Genomic DNA, 21,109 nt, shown 5'->3' on the forward strand with positions numbered 1-21,109 from the left:
AGTCCAAACAAACGGGTAGAAAAAGAGAGAGAGAAGGAATTGAACTGAAATGAAATGACTTTAGATGAAAGATTTATATATTTTTTAACAAGAGTTGGGAGGACTTGAGGAAAATGAGCCAGAGGTTACCATGAACGAAGTTATAAATCCGAGGCCAGGCACAGTGGCTCACACCTATAATCCCAGCACTTTGGGAGGCCAAGGCGGGCGGATCACGAGGTCAGGAATTAGACCATCCTGGCCAACATGGTGAAACTCCGTCTCTACTAAAAATACAAAAATTAGCTGGGTGTGGTGGCGGGTGCCTGTAATCCCAGCTACTCAAAAGGCTGAGGCAGGAGAATCGCTTGAACCAAGGAGTCGGAGGTTGCAGTGAGCCCAGATCACGCCACTGCACTCCAGCCTGGGCGACAGGGCGAGACTCCATATCAAAAAAAAACAAAAACAAAAAAAAGAAGTTATAAATCTTAATCTTGTTTGGTAAAGGAAACAGACTCAGCTAGGATGCTGGACATGGGTTGACCTGGAGAAGTCAGGCTTCTGTCTCCCTGCATTAAGGACAGCTGGTTCATGGGCTTAGCTTCTTCTGCCCTTTGCCGTGTAACCTAACACATTCCCAGCTTCCGGGGATCAGGGTCTACACATCTTTGGGGGGCACTGTTCTTCTGAGCATCTGTGGTGTTCTGTCTCTGAGTCTCACCAAGCACTGAGACAGTTACTTGTCTGTCACCACAGTTTATTTGTAAGGACATATGACCAGGTAACAATTATTCTGAATAGTAGAAATACAGTCACATAATGCTGTAAATTGAAAATACACATTTACTCTCTGCCAGGTATAAGCACTTCACTTCATGTGTGTTAGCTCATTTAAGACGCATGACAGTTCCATGAGGTAGGTACTATTCTTAGCTCCACTGTACAGATGAGGGAAAGTACAGAGTGTATCCACGGCTGGGAAAGGGTGGAGACAGGGTTAGAGCCCAGCCCTCCGGCCCAGGTTCCAGATTCTTAGTTACTATGGTTAGAAAAATACAGGGTGCTGCCGTCTAAATACCAAGGACAAGACACAAAGGCTAAGTCCCTTCCTGGCCCCTTCTACGCCATCGTCCCCCTATGGACCCAACGGCCCTCTCTGTCATATCGAATGCCCTGAACAGCAGGGACGGGTGACTCAGAAAGTTCTGTTCACCCTACAGACCTCGACGCCATCCAAGTCCTGAGCACATGAAGTTGAGCTTCCAGCTAAGGGGAGCCAGAAACACACCCTGCCTTGCGTGCTGGGCTTGGACTGTGACAGTAAGAGCCCAGTGACAGCCGGTGCCTGGAAATTGTCTTGCGGCTGTTTTCTGTGAATGGAGAGAATCTTCTGCAGAGGAGGGGAAACAGTGTCATCAATTGGAGTGTGGTTCTATGCTTTAAGGGACCGTGGAGTCGTCTGCTGGAAGGGAAGACAGTGAAATCTCTCTTTTTTTTTTGAAACAGAGTCTTGCTCTGTCACCCAGGCTGGAGTACAGTGGTGCGATCTGGGCTCACTGCAACCTCCGCCTCCCAGGTTCAAGCGATTCTCCTGCCCCAGCTGCCAGAGTAGCTGGGATTACAGGTGCCCTCCACCGCGCCTGGCTAATTTTTGTATTTTTAGGAGAGATGAGGTTTTGCCATCTTGGCCAGGCTGGTCTCAAACTCCTGACCTCATGATCCACCCACCTTGGCCTCCCAAAGTGCTGGCTGGGATTATAGACGTGAGCCACCACACCTGGCCGACGGTGAGCTCTCACAAGGGGAAGTTGGCTATGTATTTTCGTTCCTCTCAGTAGTCAAATCCTATGGAAACAAACGAGGCTGGCCTCTGCCGATGAGACCTCCCGCCCACGTATGGTTGGTTTTTTCTCAGAATAACAGGGAAGGCAGGGCCAGAAACATGGTTTGGGCATTGCTCTCCTAGACACCCTGGACTGTTTCTGGGCTCATGGCGTCCTTGATCCAAGATGCAGTGGCTGGGCCCAGTTGGCAAAGCAGCCCCAAACAGGAGGGCATGAAGAACCAGCTCGAAAGCTCCTCGGGGCCCCAGGGAAGCAGGATGGAGAGAGCCTCAACCACCAAGTTCCGCAAATTTCACAAGTTTATTACAAACCCCAGGAGTGTTGTTGGGTTGCTTAAAAACGATTTAATTTTTGCAATCTCCCAAAGAGGGAGGGTGCCCAAATTAAAACTGATGTTTGAAAAATACTAGCTATGACGATGAAAGACAGTCTTTCTCACGGGAGGGGAGCAAGGAGGTGCACAGAGAAGCACCCCAGTGTCAAAGCTGTAAGGAGCCCTTTGCTGTGATGTATGGGTCATATGAGTCTGCTGCCATGATGGGACCAGTTCTACCATTATCTAACCAGAATAGTCACCTTCTTGCATTTCACCTAGAAATCTGATTCTTATCAGATCTCTGAGCAACACGAGGGAGGAGGAGGCCTCCTGATGTCATGGAGAAAATAATGAGCTATGACATCAGATGGGCCTGGGTCTGAATCTCAGCCCAGCCACTTATACTTACTTTGTACCCCTGATGAGTTACTTTAGTTAACTGAGCCTCCGTTACCTCAATTACAAAATGAAGGTGAACAGCACTGACCTTGCTTGGTTCTGGAGATGCTGAGATGAGACGGTTGTGTGTTTAAGCACGACAACTGGTACCCACCAGTCATCATGGGACTGTTGCTTTCCATGTCATTATTGCTAGCATGAATATTACCCTCAAAGTAGCCTTTCTTCATGAAGAAGTATCTTCAGGCCAGGGCCCTTTTGAGCACGAATGCTCCTCATACAATTTTCATAAGTCTAGAGGGCAAAGGGAATGAATACATGAAACTTTATACATGTCAGAGCTCTCTTTGGAGGCTCCAGCAATGGGGTACCAAGGCAGAGCTCCAGTTATACAGCATGTACTTCCCCAGGCACAGGGCACTGTCCTCAACAGCTGGCATCACTGCATCTGCAACACCTGTCCCTCCCCAGGGCATCTCTCTTACACCTTTCACGTTACTAAAGAAGCAGCTTGCAGGACCACATCATATTTCACTCTTACAGTGCAAAGCCAGAAGGTGCCCAGAGAAACACCTACTCCCATGGTGAGAAGGTGGGCACAGGTGCAGCTGCGACTCACCAAGAGCCGGACTGCCAGTCACACAGCCAGGGACACCACAACAGGGGAGGGGGCAGCAAGGATGTGCCAAAGATATTCCTTTCCAAATGACTTTGCTTGAATGAAGTGCTTACAGTTCGTAACCTGGCCTCACATTTTATAGCTAAATACGAGCCGGGTGCATTGACAGAGCTGATTTTGACATATTTCAATACGCATTGATTGCCTGACATCATTCAAGTCACCCGAGTTTCCCCCGCACAGGCCACACACACAGGTAGATTTGGTTGCTTTCACAAGGACAGCCTCCCCAGCCCTGCAGAAGTCACTGTCTCTTCCTGGGCAGGACCTGTGGCTGGGTTCAGCAGCAGTGAGCGGCCTCACAGCAGTTAATGGGAGTAGGAGGGAGAGTTCGGTGAAAGTCAAGGCTCGTATGGGAAACCAAGTCATTTCCCACCAGAAACGCTTGGCACGCTGACCTCTCACCCAAGCAGCAGATGTGATGGCTAAAGGGAACAACAGGTGACCACACCCACTCCTGAGAGCAACTGCAAATTGCATGTGGCCACGAGGGTCTCTGTAATCTGTTTCTGTTTGCTAAATGCCTCTCTACCGGGGACAGTTAAGACACCCGGAGAGTGGACAAACTTGGAGGATGTTGCTAAGTTCCAAAAAAGGAAAAGAAAACACGTTACACACACATTGGAGGTAAATCAGCCTGACTGGCTCTTGAGAACTTGACGATCTCAGAGGTCCACAAATAACTGCGCAAAGTAAAGCACAACAGAGAACCCAAGTAGATAGTGGCAGTGGTAAACAGTGCTGGGCGCTATTTTAAGAGCTTTTGTATATTTTAAGAGCTGTTTGGCTGGGCACAGTGGCTCATGCCTATAATCCCTGTACTTTGGAGGCTGAGGTGGGAGGAGGGCTTGAGGCCAGGAGTTCGAGGCCAGGAGCTCAAGGCCAGCCTGGGTAACAGAGTGAGATCCCATATATACAAAACATTTTTAAAAAACAGCCAGGTATGGTGGCATGCACCTGCAGTCCCAGCTACCCAGGAGGCTGAAAGAGGAAGATTGTTTGAGCCCAGGAGGTCAAGGCTGCAATGAGCTAGCAGCTCACCACTGCACTCCAGCCTGGGTGACAGACTGAGACCGTCTCCAAAAACAATCAAACAAACAAACAAAAAAGGGCTTTATGGATATTAAATGTTTACATGTAATCCTTCTTATATGAAGCAAGTACTACTATCCCCATTTGCGGGGTAGTACTATATTATTCCCATTTCACAGAGGAGGAAATCAAGGCAGGTGAGATCACACGCCCAAGCTTACAGAGCTGGTAAGTGACACAGCTGGGATTTGAAACACTTGCTGTCTGGCTTCTGACAAGGGTCTGTGTGCTTAACCTTGATGCTGAGTTGAATAAATACGGCACATCTTGCCAAGCAAAGAAGGGAATCTAAAGATGTTAAAACTCTGCCTTTAGCAGAGGGGAAAGGGTGAAAAGCAGCTAGCGGCGGGCGAATGAGAAGAGGTAGGTTGATAAGCTGACTCTCCTCCCAGGAAACCCCTTCTGTCTTAGGGAACCCTGTAAAACCTTCTTACTTCACCAAAATGAATCTCACAACTGTTGGAAAAACAGAGCCACCCTATCCTGTTCCCCCAAACGCTGTCCCCGCCTATTACGCAAGTGCCGATTACAGCGAGCTGTGGACGTCTCTTTTGTGGTCATGGTTTTTAACTGCAAGTGAAAGAAGAAACCCATGTCAGGAAGCACGCATCTTACCAATCCCACATTCGGGGGTGCAGCCCGAAATGTGGGCTGAGTCTTTGGAAAGAGTGGAACACTCCGGGTGGGGTGGGGGGCTGCTGCTGGGAAGGATGAGGTGTGGTAAGGGCTGAGACAACCCCAAGACAATCTGGGAGAAAGGCCTGGCAGGGCAAGGAGGGAAAGTGAACCACCAGGGGTGACACCGGCTCCAGGAAGCCAAGCTGTCTCCGAAGGACAGGGTGGCCACAGCAGCTCCTGGGAGCCAGCCTCTAACACATGGAACAATTGTGAGAAAACGCCCGGGGGCAGTTCCCTGTGTTCTCAGAGGCCCTCTTCCAGCACAAGGCCAGCGCCACAGCTGGTCACCCTTCAGCAGGTGATATTTTGTCCCAGGCCTGACTAGGTGAGCCAGTAGCTACTCACATGGAACACACCGAGAGCACCCCCTGGAATTCCCAGGGGCTCCCTGACCTCTCCCAGCCTGCTGTGTCTCTTGACTTGAGATGGTGGGCACCTCAGGGACAGGGCACAGGGAGGCATCCAGGCCCCTGCGGACTCTAACAAGCTTCAAGCTGATACCAGGGGAGAAGAGGGGCAGCCTGCAGGGGCAGAGAGCAGGTGCCTTCACTTGATTCCCAGCTCTGCAGCTTATAGACTGAGACCGTGAGCACACCACCCTTCCTCAGAAAAATGATCATAAGACCTACCCCACTGAATGTGGCGGCTGTAACAGGAGACATTCACTCATTTATTCACCGAATCTTCGAGAACTCACTGCATGTTGAGCCCTGGAAGTGTGAGAGTTTTGAAATCAGAGGAGCACCGCATTGGCTGGAGGGAAGAGGTGGTCTTATCTTGAGAAGCAGAGCTCCCGGGGGTGAAGGGTAGACAGGGAGAGGCCAGGACGGGCTGCTGTCCTCTGGGGGCATGTGCCCAGGCAGTAAGAAGCACAGGAACTGGGAGCTTCCCACATCATTGGGGCACCAGTCACTTCTGCCTACAGGGACCGCTGCCTACTGCACCTTCAGGTAACTTCTCCGCTGGCAGCCCCTGAGATCCCAGATTGCGCTGTTGAGATGGTTGTCAGAGAGCCGGCAAACAGAAGTTTCCCTGAAGAGCTGTCTTTTGAGGGGGAGGTTTGCTCTACAGAAATGCAACCAGGCATTCTCCAAGGCCCTCCCTTGTCCAGATCTAGGTAAGATTCACTGAGAGTCTGACATGTTTAAAGGTCTGAAAAAGAATTATCCCTGTAATCCCAGCACTTTGGAAGGCCGAGACAGGCAGATCACCTGAGGTCAGGAGATCGAGACCAGCCTGGCCAACATACTGAAACCCATCTCTACTAAAAACATAAAAACTAGCCGGGCATTGTGGCACATGCCTGTAATTCCAGCTACTCGGGAAGCTGAGGCAGGAGAATCACTAGAACCCGGGAGGCAGAGGTTATAACGAGCCTAGATCACACCACTGCACTCCAGCCTGGGCGACAGAGCAAGACACCATCAAAAAAAAAAGGGGGGTGGGATGATCATCTATTCTCTCTGAGGGCTGCTAACTGTGGGGTGTCATCTGCATAACCAGATCACCTTTGTTACCCAGGACTCCCGTTCTCCCCCACAATAATCTGTCTCGCCACCATAACCTGAGGTTCCACCACAGCCTGGTTTGGGCCATGCTCTGAGCCCCCATTCTCTCTGTAACTGTTGGACTGGATGTAAGCTTCTGCGCCTCGCTGCAGATGGTGGGGTCATCACTCCACCATTCTCCCCCGTGCTCATGTTGACCTGTCTGCCTTTATTCCAATTAATCTCCTTCTGTGCGTTGATTTTTCAGCAAACCTCCAGAGGAAGAAGGGGATGTTTTTTCTTTGTCCCCTACAGCACTCTGTCCCTCAGAGTACCCCTTAAACCTGCCTGGGTAATCCCAGCGTGTGGAAAATGGAGAAATCTAGTTCACAGCCTCCTTCAGCACCTGTCACTCCAGCCTTAGCCACCAGCCCTGGAGAGACCTGGGCCACCCGGGGATGCGTCCCTGAGAGCTGCCCCCAGGGTGGCATCCATGTTGCCTCTAATCCTGAGACGGCTCGCCAGGGAGCCCATGGCTGAAATCTGAAGGCAAGCTGTTCTGAAGACTTCCTGCTTTCCCGGAACACCACCCAGAGATGGCCGTGTCCTCCGGCTCTGCATCAGAGTGACGGAAGCTCAAGGATGTCGGTGATCCCAGTGCTGGCAGAGATCACGGCTCGGTCCAGCCATCGCCTCTTTCTCCCCACTTCACAGTGGCCAATGAGACACCTTGCATGTGGGTCATCAGAGGAAGCCACCTTTTCTCTAGAGGCGACACCCACACCTGGAACACATCTCTCTCCCAAGGAGCCTGTGATGCCTTCACAGGAGGGTGTGTGGCTGCCACAGGGCACCAGGCTAGACTCTGAAGCATCCTGCTGTCCTCAGGCCAAGATGCGTTTCCAGCACAATGAAGCTAGAACTAGGGTCTGGAAACATCACATCAGCCCTTTGCATGAAGTCAGAAGACTAAGCCCCTCATCTTCACAACTCACTGGCTCTACGACTTTGGAAGAAGCTCCAAACCTCTTGGTGCCTTCAATTCATCATCCAGAAAAGGAGTATCATGACACTGTACTTACAAGGATCAAAACAGCGTCCCAGGTGTGAAAACGCTGTGAATTACAAGAGCTGTGAATGTCAGTTGCTAGTAGTCATATACGAACCTCGTTGAGGGAAGGAGGAGAGAAGGTGAAAGGTGCTTACATCTATTTACAATCTTGAATTCCTGGACTCTAAGCTGGTGTTTGTATTTTCCAGCTAGTCCATGATGAGATGTTCACTTGTGACCATTTAGTCTCTAAAAATGAATTCCCATCTGGAATCCAAGACCGTGGCTGGCCCGAACCCTGGGCCCACATCACACTTCCAAGAAGGAAGCTAGAATGGCCCCTAGGGAATAGCCTCTGTCAGGATGGTCATTAAACACCCCTGCTCTCTACATTTAGAGCCTGGAAAAACTTAGTCGAAACCTAAAATGAACTGAACCTTGGCCCGTGGATGTTTCCAGGTAAATTGAAACCCTCATCCACACCGTTAGCCCAGCGCTTCTTCAACCTGGTGATGCTTACCCGCCCTGGTTCCTTGTGCCAGTATACTCTGGCATGTGAGGAGGCGTTCCAAGGACTGATGGCTTTGAGCTGGCTGGTGACATTTTGGAAGCTGTGGTGCCAGCCACCATTAGGGAAACCCTACACTGATTCACTGGCTCTTCTGGGTAAGGGTACAAGGTCTTCTTGGTAGGAATCTAAGAGACGAGGTATCCTGGTTGTGTTGGAAAGAAAATGGTCTTTGGAGCCAGACAAATCCTGATTTAGTATGGACTTCAGAATGCCTGTGTAGATAGGATTTGGGACACCAATCTCAATGAAAGGGAAAAGGCTGGGGAACACACACTGAAGCTTCATTTTTGCCTCCTGCAGGCTCTTCCGACTTAGATTGTGTGTTTATTTGGGATGATTGTGGAGAAGGGGCTGCTGCAGATGATGGTTGAAGCTAACACCTCCCAAATCAGCTCTTGATAATGTCACTGTCTGGATTCAAATTCAGCAACTACCACTTACCATCTATGTGACTTTGGGCGAGTAACCTAGCATCCCAGAGCTACTGTTTTCTTATTTATAAAATGAGAAGAATAATCCCACTCTGGCAGGGTTTTTGTGGGGGATTACACAAGATAGCATATGGGAAAGGGCTTAGCACAATGCAAGCCTATCATAGGCTCTCCGCATACGCAAGTTTCTTTCCTTCTTCCCATCGCTGGTCCCCAGATGTCTCAGGATCCTAACGAAGAATCCAGATGAGGACCGAGATCTAGAAAGTTCTATTTTTAAAGTTAGATTTGTGGAGGGGGTTGGCTTTGGATTTTGTTGCCCACCATTAAGTGTATTTCAAGAGGGCACCACATCTGTCCTGCACATTGTTAAGTCCAGAACACCACACAGCTGGCCTACTTGAAAGGGAGCCTCACAGGCTGAACTACACAGGCAGCGCCAGTCCTGAGGGTGAAAAAGCCACCATAGCAAATGAATTAGGCCAGCGGTTTTCCTAATGTCTAGAGGCAGCAGAATCTTCCTGCCGTGGGACTTTTTTTAATGGTTTTTTTCTCTCCTGGTTTTTGTGTATTTTGTTTTTTTTCCCTTTGTCACTGAACTCCTGGAGGCTGGACAAGACACAGGAAGATAGAATAGAAGGAGAAAGAAGGAGACATTATAGGTACCTGCCCCAGTACCAAGTTCTTTGCAAGGAATCTCTGGAGACTCCTTGTGGAACTCATGGGGCTGGCAGAAAAATACTGACTTTGCTAATGTCCAGCACTCATTTTGGTTCATTCATTCATTCATTCATTCATCCAGGAAGCATTTGCTGAGGGAGGCTGACAGCTCTCTGAGAGATGTTAATACGTGACATAGTCCCAGTCCCTACATTCTAATGATTTGTTTCAAATAACAAATGATGGGACTCAGAAAACAATACCCCAAAACGGAGGCCTTAGCAGCAGCCTCAGAAGCAAAAGTTCTTCTCTGATCTTCTCCTGCCTTCCTATTTCTTGCCCGTCATTCTCCCCGAGGCCAGCCATAGAAAGTAGAATTCCTCTACTCCAAGGTGGATACAGAAACCAGAACCCCTTTTCCCCAAAGCCAGCCATAAAACCTAAAATATGGCTCTAGCTTTCCCTCCATCTTTCTTTGTAAAAACTGGCCATAAAGAAATCATCTGACCTATCTTGTTTGACCATAGGTCATAAGACCGCCATTCCAGAAAGGGTCCTGTCCCGTGCCCAGAAGGAAGGAATGCTGCATGGATGGCTGGGAGAATCGAGGCAGACAGGCCTTGCGAGGCCTTCCCAGTCAGTCAACTAAGATTCGATCAGACCCTTTTTGTCCAGTTATATTTCTACACGACCATCCATACTTTCTTGAACCTAAGTATAAAGGTGGACAATTTCCCCTCTATCTTTGGGTCTTCATTCTGAAGGCTCCTGTGTATATAGGTTAAATAAGGGTGTATGCCCTTTCTCCTATTAATCAATCTGCTTCATGTTAGTGATTTTCCAGTGAACCTTTGGCAAGCAATGCTGGCTCAATTAGAAATAGAAATTTGCAGGCTGGGCATAGTGGCTCACACTGTAATACCAGCACTTTGGGAGGCTAAGGCAGGTGGATCACTTGAGGTCAGGAGTTCAAGACCAGCCTGGCCAGTATGGTGAAACCCTGTCTCTTAAAAATACAAAAATTAGCCAGACGTGGTGTTGCATGCCTGTAGTCCTAGCTGCTCAGGAGGCTAAGACAGGAGAATCACTTGAACCTGGAAGACAGAGGTTGCAGTGAGCCAAGATTGCACCCCTATACTCCAGCCTGGGTGACAAGAGCGAAACTCCACCTTGAAAAAGAAAGAAAATAGAAACTTGCAAAAGTATCAGCTGTGAGACCTGGGCCAGTGGATTACGAAGCCACATACACCGCACATTGTTCCCTTGCAGGGACCCAGCCCCTCCCCTGAGAATCCAGGTTCCTGACTTCTGGTCTCCTGCACGCTCGGTGCTATGCAGTGTCAGCCCAGTGTCTGGCTCACAGCAGCCCTGGTGAGTATCTCTTGGGGAGTACCTTTACCACCTGTGTATTACAGCTTCCCAAGGATTCGGAGTAAGGGAAAGAAGCCATTTAAACAAAATTACTTTTGAAACACAGATGAGCTCACAATCTAGAAAAAAAAAATGGTGCTTGGCAGGAAATGTTTAGGATTTGGCAGATTCTGAAGGTCACATTGTTTGATGCTTCCATAAACCTGCTGCTTCTCCTCTTCCCTAAACATCAGCTCCCAAGAGAGAAGGTCAGCCCAGGGCTCTCCAGGCGATGACAGTTCCTTGGATAACATGCAACCTTTTCTGGAAGGCCCATTCCCTCAGCGCTCAGCTCAGCACCCATCCAGAGCACCTCACTTCCCTTCTCACCATGGTTTCCCTACCAATAGATTCCACACGCACATAGGGTGATAGAGGGTCAGTTCAGCTGACCATGTTTCCCAGCAATGGACAATAGATTCCTCACTGGGGAGAAAGGAGTCTTTTGACCTGGGATTCCCCTTGTCTCTAATGAGCCACTAGGGGCCATGGTACAGGCAGCCAATCCTAAGGACTCTCCCTCTCCTCTGGTTCTTCAGCCTGGTTTTTCAGTCTGCACACTACTTGGTTTACGGTGCCTGGAGAACCTGAAGCCAAAAAGATGCTTACCCCTGACTTCTCTGATTTCAGGGTTCCTTACTACCTAATGTCCACCCCTGGTTCATAATCAGCTTGAAGGAAGACACAACCAAAACTCTACCTTTGCACCGGCTGTGAAATGGGATCAGAGGATTCCGGTAAAAGTTTGTTAGGCCGAGTGGGACATATCCAAGGCCTCCTAAGAAAGGAGGCTGGATGTAGCTGTGGAGCCACTTCTGGAGGTCTGGATAAGCATGGGTAAAGCATGCCTCCCACCTGCAATTTGCAGACCATACTGTGTGGCCTTAAAGCCCTGGGATCAGTGAGGAGGCCCCGGGCCAAAATTCTGGTTCAAACTGTGAGCCCAAACAGATAGGCTTTCATTATGGTAGAAAAAAAATGTATCAAGTGAGTGGGTGTTTGTTTTGGTTTTTAGAATATTAACATGGTTTAATACCGTCGTCTGGAGGGTTTAGAAGAATGACATACGTAGCAAAGTTCTTGGCACCCAGTAGGAACTCAATAAATGATAGCTATTGAATTTCCCTCTTCTCTGTCCAGCAGGAAGCGCAGACCTGCCCACTCTGGGCCTTCCTCCTTGGGAGCCTGATGCGTTTTGCAGCGAAGCCGCCCTTCCCCCAACTCAGCCACCTCTGAGTGCTGGTTGTGCCCCTGCCTCGGTAACTGGGTCATCTCTTCCCTGTCTCCGGCACTCAGCAGAGGAAATCAAATGAGTGTTAATTGAGGGCTGGGTTCATCAAAACTACTGCTCTTTTCTGGTGTGCTTTATTTAAGTGTAAGCCAATCCAAGCTTACCATGGGGTTTCTATGTAACTGAGAGTTCCCAGTGCTTTGTGGCAGGGCTCGCATTCATTCCAGACAAAGCATAATGAGCCGCAATCTCACATTACCTAATCACATGGAGGCAGCGCGGATCACAATGCCGTATTTGGCATTTCTGTGGTGCGCTCCATCTGAGGAGCTCAAAGGGCTTAAAGAAAACCCTTTCTTTATTTGGGAAGTATTATTATCTGGGTTTTACAGAGAGAGATACCGAGAGGTGAAGTGACCTGCTTTAAGACCACACAGCAAGACGTCTCTGGGCTGAGAGGGAGCCCAGCAGCTGACAGGCCCTCCTTGGCCAGACTTCACAGGCTCAAAACAGAAAGCTGCTCACACAGAGCCTGTCCTCACCGGGCCCCGTGGGGGACTCACGCAGGAGACGGAACTCAATAGCAGAGATGGAGGCAGAGGGAATTTAAAAGCATCCGCCGGAGGAAAGGTGTGCAAAGACCTGGCTCAGCCCCGAGGGAGCAGACTGCAGGATGAGTTGCGCTGACAGAGCACGAAGCCGTGAACTGTGTTCAGCAGGTATTTCCTCAGCTTGCTTCATGGATTGACCCCCAGAGAGGATCCTTTTATCACCTTGCTTCTCTGTGACAACATTATTTTTAGTAATAGCCATGAAATGAAACAACAAAAGTAATGGATAGAAGAGAAAAGCAGTGAAATTTCTCTCTTACTGACCCTTCTGTGGATGGTTATGCCCATAAAATAGAAAAATAAATAACACAGCAAATACTACAGTATCAAAAAAGTAGTGGATTAACATCTTTAACTATATTTTTGTTAGTTAGCTTTTTGTTTTAATGGAAATAACACTTAGAGTCACATACTGATCTATTGTAGTAATGAGTCATGACATGATGGTCTCTGTTTTTAACACTTCACTACTTTAATTTGTCCATGACCTTGAAAACAAATTGATCTTCATATTTTCTTGTTCCATGAGCAGTTTTCCACGTATCACAGAACACTGTTTAGTGACTTTAATTTTGAAAAGTGTCTTTCACGTAAAGCAATGCATATACAGTCTATAGCCATACCGTCCTGAATGAGCCCGATCTTGTCTGATCTTGGAAGCAATAGATATACAAATTGTTATGAAAAATCTTAAGCAACAGAATATGTATGGCAAAGATTCATAAAAGTCAAATTTCACAATAAATTCTATAAATTGCAGTAGATCCCACAACTCTGTTTCTCCAAGATCAATTTTGTTGTCTTTCAGATGCCTCCATGGCTGAAAAATTATGAACACAAATAAAAATGCCAAGCGATTACACAGATTGGCAGAACTGGAGTAACTCAAGTTTCATATAAAGACATGCACAGAAACAATAACATGGTAAAATATGCAAGAATAAAACAAATTCCGAGCTTGGGAAGAGGAGTAAGTGGGAGAAGCCAAACCAGAGAGGGAAAGGCACTTTCAGTTATCTGCACACTGACGTAGGTGCTATGGTTGGACCATGAAGTTAGCTCAACAGTCCAGGCTTCCTGGCAGCCAAAGAAAAAAGGGAGATAACGTCCTGCCATTCATATTGACAGAAAAACAGCCACTTTGGAAGAGGCTGAAGAATAGCCCTGGTCAACCCATGTGGAGGCTTCCACGCAAGGGCTGGCCGAGTCCACGGAGGGGCGTCAGGAACTACAGCACACTTCGATTCTGTTTGTTTTTCACATATTGGTTTCAGACCAGGAGAAGGTGAACTTGAATAAGAAGTCCCAGATGCCCTGTGAACAACCATTAGTAAGTATTTAAAAGATGGATTTTACTAAGAAACTAGGAAAATTGTGTTCAACACATTTTAGAACTGAGATTGAATAAATGACAACGCTTGACTAGATCAAGAATAATGAAGAAGATGAAGAAAAGAGCTGGAGAGCAACAAGAGGGTTCCATATCCCTTTTGAGCTGGGTTAAATACCACTGTCTTCTGTTGAGACTCCCCGCAAAGGGATGATCCAGGAAGCACTCAGCCTGCAGAAAGCCTGCACCATCTTTAAAGAGCTCAGTGCTTGGTTAGATTAAGGTGATGTAAAATGAACTAATACATATCTAAACAACCCATGAGTCAAAATAAGAATCACAATGGAAATTAGGAAATATATCAATAAAAAGGTAATAAAACTAAAACATATCCAAATTTAAGGGATGCAGCCCAAGAATGCATAAGAGAAATTTACAACTTTGAATGCTTTGCTAGAAAAGAAGAAAAGATGAAGAAACAATAAACTAGGTTTCCATCTCAAGATTTTAATAAAAGAAGAACAGCATATGAAACCCTAAGATAATATAAGAATAAAAAAAAAAAATAGCAGGAAAAAAAAAAAAAAAAAAAAAAAAAAAAAAAAAAAACTTTAACAAAGACTAATAGAATTGATAAGCTCATAATAAGACTAATTTAAAAAAAGAAGTCATAAATAATATCAGGAATGAAAAGGAGGACCTAACAATATACCCTGTGGTTCTAAATAAGATAAAAACCTGTTCAGAACCAATTTATGAGGATAAATGTTTAAATCTAGGTGACATAGACAAATTCTTTGGAAAACACAACTTATTAAAACTGATCCAAATAAAAAAAGGACTCTGTTATCATAGCCTTATATCTATTAAAGAAATAAAATCCATAATGAAAACCCTTTCCACCAAAACAAAAACAAAACTCCAGGCCCAGGTGGCTTCACCAGGAATTCTTCAAAACCCTTAAAGATGAAATAATTTAAGTCTTCACAAAAGTTCTTCTGGAAAATAGAAATGACTTCTTGACTCATTTTTGTTATAGCCTTAATACCTGACAAAAAAGAAAATGGTGATTTCTTTCTCCCGAACATGGATGCTAATCTTGAACAAAATGTCATCAAACTGAATTCAGCAATATACAAACAGGACAGTACATCACACCCAAGATGATGTGTTTTCCAGAAATGCAAGATTATTTTAGGGTTCAAAAATCAATCACTGTAATTTACCACAGGAACCGAATAAAGAAGAAAATCGTTGATCAACTCAATAGATTCAGAAAAAGCATTTGATAAAATTCAACTCCTGGTGATAATAAAAGGAAGACAGAAATGTTTAGGAAAGTAGGAATAGAAGGGAAATGCCCTAACATGGTAGAGCATCTACAAAAAAAATTCTCCAGCAAATATCGTATAAATGTTCAAATACTGATGCCTTTCCCCTAATATTGAGAATAAAAGAAAGATGCTTCCTATATATTGCCACTTCTATTCACTATTATATTGGAGGTCCTAGACTTTGCAGTAATGCAAGAAAAAAAAATAAAATTTTAAGAAATGGAAAGAAACAAATGCCATTATTGACAGACTATATCATTGCATACGTAGAAAATACAAATTAATTTGTAGGAAAACTAACAGAATTAATAAGTAAATTCAGCAGGGTTCTTGGATTGAAATATCAATATACAAAGTCTGTTGTATTTATATATAACAGAAACAAAAACAGAATTGAAAAAAGAAAATACTGAAAAATTGGACTACATTAAAATTCAGGTCTTCTTTTCATCAAAAGACTATTAAGAATAAAAAGAAAAGCTACAGAGAAGATATTTACAATCCATATAAATGACAAGTGACTCCTATCCAGAAAATATAAGGAACTCCTACAAATCACCAGGAAAGACAGACAACCCAACAGAAAAATGGGCAAGACACCTGAATAAGCCAACAGATATCCAAATGACCAATAGCATTTGAAAAGCTGCTCCACTTCATTAGTCATCAGGGAAATGCAAACGGAAACACATTAGTCAGAATGGCAAAAGTAAAAAAAGGCCAACAGTATCAAGTGTTGGTGAGGATGTGGATCCCCCAGGACTCTCATAGCGGAAAGGGAACTGGTACAGCCACTTTGCAAAACGATGTAAGCAGTATTTACTAAAGCTGAACATCCACATAGCTTATGAACCGTCAATTCCATTTCTTGATATGTTCCACAGCAAAATGTATACACCAAAACACATGTACAGGTGACCCTTGAACACCACGGGTTTGAACTGCATGTGTCCACTTATACACAGATTTTCTTCCACTCCTGCCAACCCTGAGACAACAAGACCAACCCCTCTTCTTCCTCCTCCTCCTCAGCCTACTCAATGTGAAGATGGAAAATATAAAGACCTTCAGGATGATTCACTTCTACTTAATGAATAGTAAATATGTGTTCTCGTTCTTATAATTTTCTTAAAAATATTTTCAAGCCGGGCATGGTGCTTATGCCTGTAATCCCAGCATTTTGGGAGGCCAAGGCAGGCGGATCACAAGTTCAGGAGTTTGAGAGTTTGAGACCAGCCTGGTCAACATGGTGAAACCCCGTCTCTGCTAAAATACAAAAAATTAGCTGGGTGTGGGGGTATCCACCTGTAATCCCAGCTACTCGGGAGGCTGAGGCAGGAGAATCATTTGAACCCAGGAGGCAGAGGTTGTAGTGAACCGAGATTACACCACTGCACTCCAGCCTGGGAGACAGAGTGAGACTCCATCTCAAAAAAAAAAAAAAAAAAAAAAAAAAGGTATTTTCTATTTTCTAGCTTACTTTACTGTAAGAATACAGTATATACGTTCAAAATATGTGTTAATCAATTATTTATGTCATCAGTAAAGGCTTCTGGTCAATAGTAAGTTATCAGTAGTTAAGTTTTGGGAGAGCCAAAAGTTAAACATGAATTTTTTTACTGCTCCGACCCTCATTGCTCAAGGATCAACTATCCAAGAACATCCCAAGTAGCATTATTTGTCATAGGGCAAAATTAAAATCTACACAAATAACCAGCAGCTGAAATATGTATAAATAAATTATCATACATCCATACTATGAAAATCCTTATAGAACTAAAAATGTACAAACTACTTGTACATTAATGACATTAGATCAACCTTACAGACATAATACTGAGTGGAGAAAAAAGTCAGACAAAAAGAATGTATAATGTAGAATTCTATTTTTATAAAATTCACAAGCTAGCAATCTAACATTTGGTGACAAAAATGGTCACCGTTGGGGAAAAGAAGGTTATTGGAGGAGGCTTGAGGTTTTTCTAATGCTGGTAATATCCTAGCTCATGATTTGGGTGGTTACACGGTGTGTTCACTTTTATAATTACCCATTTAGTTCTACACTATGCCTGTCTTTATGTACATAATACTTCAAATTTTTTTTTTTTTTTTGAGATGGAGTTTCACTCTTGTTGCCCAGGCTGGAGTGCAATGGCACAATCTTGGCTCATCGCAACCTCCGCCTTCCAGGTTCAAGCGATTCTCCTGCCTCAGGCTCCTGAGTAGCTGGGATTACAGGCATGTGCCGCCATGCCCGGCTAATTGTTTTGTATTTTTAGTAGAGACGTGGTTTCTGCATGTTGGTCAGGCTGGTCTTGAACTCCCGACCTCAAGTGATCTGCCCACCTTGGCCTCCCAAAGTGCTGAGATTACAGGCGTGAGCCACCATGCCTGGCCAATACTTAAATTTTTTAAAGTTTATTTACTCACTAGCTGTGTGATAGTGGCAAGGTACTTAACCAGCATAAGTCTCTGCTCTCATCCATTAAATTGATATAAACCATGACTGCTTCAACGGATCGCTCTGAAATACAAATGAAATAATGTAGGCGAAAAGCTTAGTTTAGCACAGGACCTGGCTGAATAAACAATAGTACTTTATAATCACCATTGAAGATTTTATTTGATTGTTTATTTCTGGAATTATCCAGGTTTGACCACTTGCACACAGCAGTCAGGTCTCTTCCTGGGCACACCTGTCAGCAGCAAACCTGAGATTTTTCAAGGCCTCCTGGGATACCAGCCTCAGACTGTGTTTAGGGCCGGGTGACATGGCTCACGCCTTTAATCCTAATACTTTGGGAGACTGAGGTGGGCGGATCACTTGAGGTCAGGGGTTCGAGACCAGCCTGGCCAACATGGTAAAACCCTGTATCTACTAAAAATACAAAAATTAGCCAGAAATCACTTGAACCTGGGAGGCAGAGGTTGCAGTGAGTGGAGATCATGCTACTGCACTCCAGCCTAGACAACAGAGCAAGACTCTGTCTCAAAAAACAAACAAGAACAACAAAAAACTGCGTTTAGAGGCCCCTGGTCCTCACACTTGCAGAGGCTCACCTCCTAATGCCGAGAGTGTTGAGGGATCGAACTGCTTGGAGGTGGAGATTGAGCTTCTGTTGTCCAAACAAGCTCACGCCTCTGGACCCCCTCTTCCCAGAGGCAGGCCTTTAGGATGCCCCAAGACAGGAAAATACAATCATGTGATCCAAAGGAAGTCCCGTAGAGCTGAGGTGTCCCTGAGAGAGGGAGGGAGTTCAGGGACCTGCATCTGCAGCCCCTTAGCCTCAGAGAAGGGAGAAGGGAGAGCGCCCAAGGGAAACCCAACCTGAGGCTTTGGGTGGCAGGGGAGTGTGTAATGAATGCCTCATCGGGGCACCTCGGTGATAATGCGTGTGTTGTGAGGGCATCCGAGAAGCACACAGACTCCATTCATCCTGTGCACAAACAGGACTCTGCAGACCCAGCTGCTTCTCTGGAAGCCATGGGAGGTTCTTAAATATGAGCTACAGCTGCTTTTTGCCAATTCACATTTTTTTAAGGTTCATGTTGTTTTTGCTCTTGCCTTTTTGACTTAGAGTCTCTGTCTTGGCCTTGGCTTTGTCCAGTTATTTCTTCATTTTGAGAGATAGCATCTTCAGATGCAAACATTGCCCAAATCTTTCCTGATTATAAAAATCACCTTGGCCGGGCGTGGTGGCTCAAGCCTGTAATCCCAGCACTTTGGGAGGCTGAGGCGGGTGGATCACGAGGTCAAGAGATCGAGACCATCCTGGTCAACATGGTGAAACCCCGTCTCTACTAAAAATACAAAAAATTAGCTGGGCATGGTGGCACATGCCTGTAATCCCAGCTACTCAGGAGGCTGAGGCAGGAGAATTGCTTGAACCCAGGAGGCGGAGGTTGCGGTGAGCCGAGATCGCGCCATTGCACTCCAGCCTGGGTAACAAGAGCGAAACTCCGTCCCAAAAAAAAAAAAAAAAAAAAAAAAAAAAAAAAAAAAAAAAAAAAAAACAACCAATTTTTTTTTTTTTTTTTTTTTAGAAGGAGTCTCACTCTGTTGCTAGACTGGAGTGCCATGGCGTGATCTCAGCTCACTGCAACCTCCACCTCCCAGGTTCAAGTGATTCTTCTGCCTTAGCCTGCTGAGTAGCTGGGACTACAGGTGCACACCACCACAGCCAGCTAAATTTCTCTTTATCTATGCAGTAAGCTCTTAATAGCAGTTCCACGTTCTGTCCACCCCAAGTTTCTTACCCTTTCCTTTCGTTCAGGCTCAACACTTCCGACTCTAAAGTTGTGGGACTCTCTCTGCATTCCCAGGATGCTGAGATAATGCCCTGAGCCAGGCTTCGCACTCCTGCAGGGGTTAGGGGCAGGGGGAAATCTGGCTAAATGACATGTTATTTAAGTCAAATTCAAGTCAATTTCTTTTGAAAAGCTGTGCGATGACTGGTAACACACAGAGGTAACTCAAAGTTGTTCTGCAAAATCACTACAAACTTCCAAAACAGTATTTTGAGGGTTACAAGGACTACCAATAACGTTGCTTTAAAACACCATAATATGCCATTTAAGAGTATTTTTTCTGGTCAGTTTTTCTCCATAATCCTTTATCCAGGGGCTACTGCTCAGAATTTGGAGTTAGAACATCTGAGTTTTGTCTCAGTTCTGATTTTGATGTGTTGTAGGCGATATCTCCATCGAATTGTGTTTCTTCATATTTCATACACACTGATGATAATGTCACATACACTGATGGTAATGGCTTACCTATTTTCCTTACTTGATCATCTCGTGGGGCCATAGAAAGAGCCCAGAGCAGGGATGACAGGGGTTTCATTGAATGAATAAATGAGTGAATGAATGAGGGAATTGGTGCCACATTAAGAAAGGCAGTTTTACTAAGAAGAATTAGTAACAAATGTTGGATCTTTTTAAAAAAATAAATCCCATAAGGTGTGAGGCTGAGATCCTGTGAAGTGGTGCTGAATTTGGAGGCAGAGTCCTGCCAGGAGAATGTTCTTCTCTGCTGGTGTCTGTGCTGACCCTCTGCGCAATCTGCTAGTTGCCCAAAAAGACACGTTGGTGATCTTCATTTGAGCTTCTGCTGCTTTTGTCTTTCAGAGCATTGTTGGATGGGGACTGCCAGGAAGCAGAATTTGATGACAGCTTTTGGGTTTGACTTGCCAGTGAGCATGTTTGGCCGGGTGTGGGGCTTCCGTGGTGTAGCTGGCCCGCGGCCTTGGATTTCTTCCCGTTTTCAATGGGCGCACTGCATTTCCCAAATGGACTCTTGCAAAGGGCATCTCACAAGTCTGTGTGTGTAAGTGTACGTGTGTGTAAGTGTACGTGCGTGCACACGTAGAAAACAGCCCGCTTCTTGGATGTCCGGCCTTTAAAATGACATCAAATCACCCTCGTCACCATCTGCAAACATGCCTTGAGCACTCAGTATTGCAAAGCACCGTTCTAGATGTCATGAGGAATGCAACAAAATAGGGTTCCTTCTGTGGCTTTCAGAGGTTTACAGACTCAGTTAGGCAGATAAAATCAATAATATCCCATTTATATCAGTCCAGTTTCTTGATTGTATGCCTTGGAAATCAACTCTGGTTAAGCTGTATTCCAGGTGGGAGGACCTGATGAGCTCTCTTCCAGGTAGGGTGACACTAGATGCATGTGTCTGGAATGCAGCCTGAGGAAGTTAGTCATGTCTGGAGCAGGGTGTGTCTAATGACCCAGGTGGAAAACGGTGTACTCACAGAATGTGACCACAAAAAAAGATGTTGAAGGCAGGCACAGTGGCTCATGCCTGTAATCCCAGCACTTTGGGAAGCCAAGGTGGGCGGATCACAAGGTCCGGAGTTCAGAACCAGCTTGGCCACCATGGTGAAATCCCATCTCTACTGAAAATACAAAAATCAGCAGAGCATGGTGGCAGGTGCCTGTAATCCCAGCTACTCAGGAGGCTGAGACAGGAGAATTGCTTGAACCCAGGAGGCA

General features: G+C 45.7%; 1 long non-coding RNA gene across 1 annotated transcript; it reads left to right on the top strand.

Annotated features, from left to right (window-relative positions):
- Nucleotides 1-10,467: 10,467 nt before the first annotated feature.
- On the top strand, nucleotides 10,468-20,962 carry LOC108302828. Its single transcript, XR_001824537.2, has 3 exons — nucleotides 10,468-12,547; nucleotides 13,714-13,773; nucleotides 20,231-20,962. It is a non-coding gene; the product is annotated as an uncharacterized LOC108302828 (long non-coding RNA).
- The last annotated feature ends 147 nt before the right edge of the window (nucleotides 20,963-21,109 follow it).

The sequence above is a fragment of the Cebus imitator genome, unplaced genomic scaffold (assembly GCF_001604975.1).
Source record: "Cebus imitator isolate Cc_AM_T3 unplaced genomic scaffold, Cebus_imitator-1.0 Scaffold42, whole genome shotgun sequence".
Lineage (NCBI taxonomy): Eukaryota > Metazoa > Chordata > Mammalia > Primates > Cebidae > Cebus > Cebus imitator.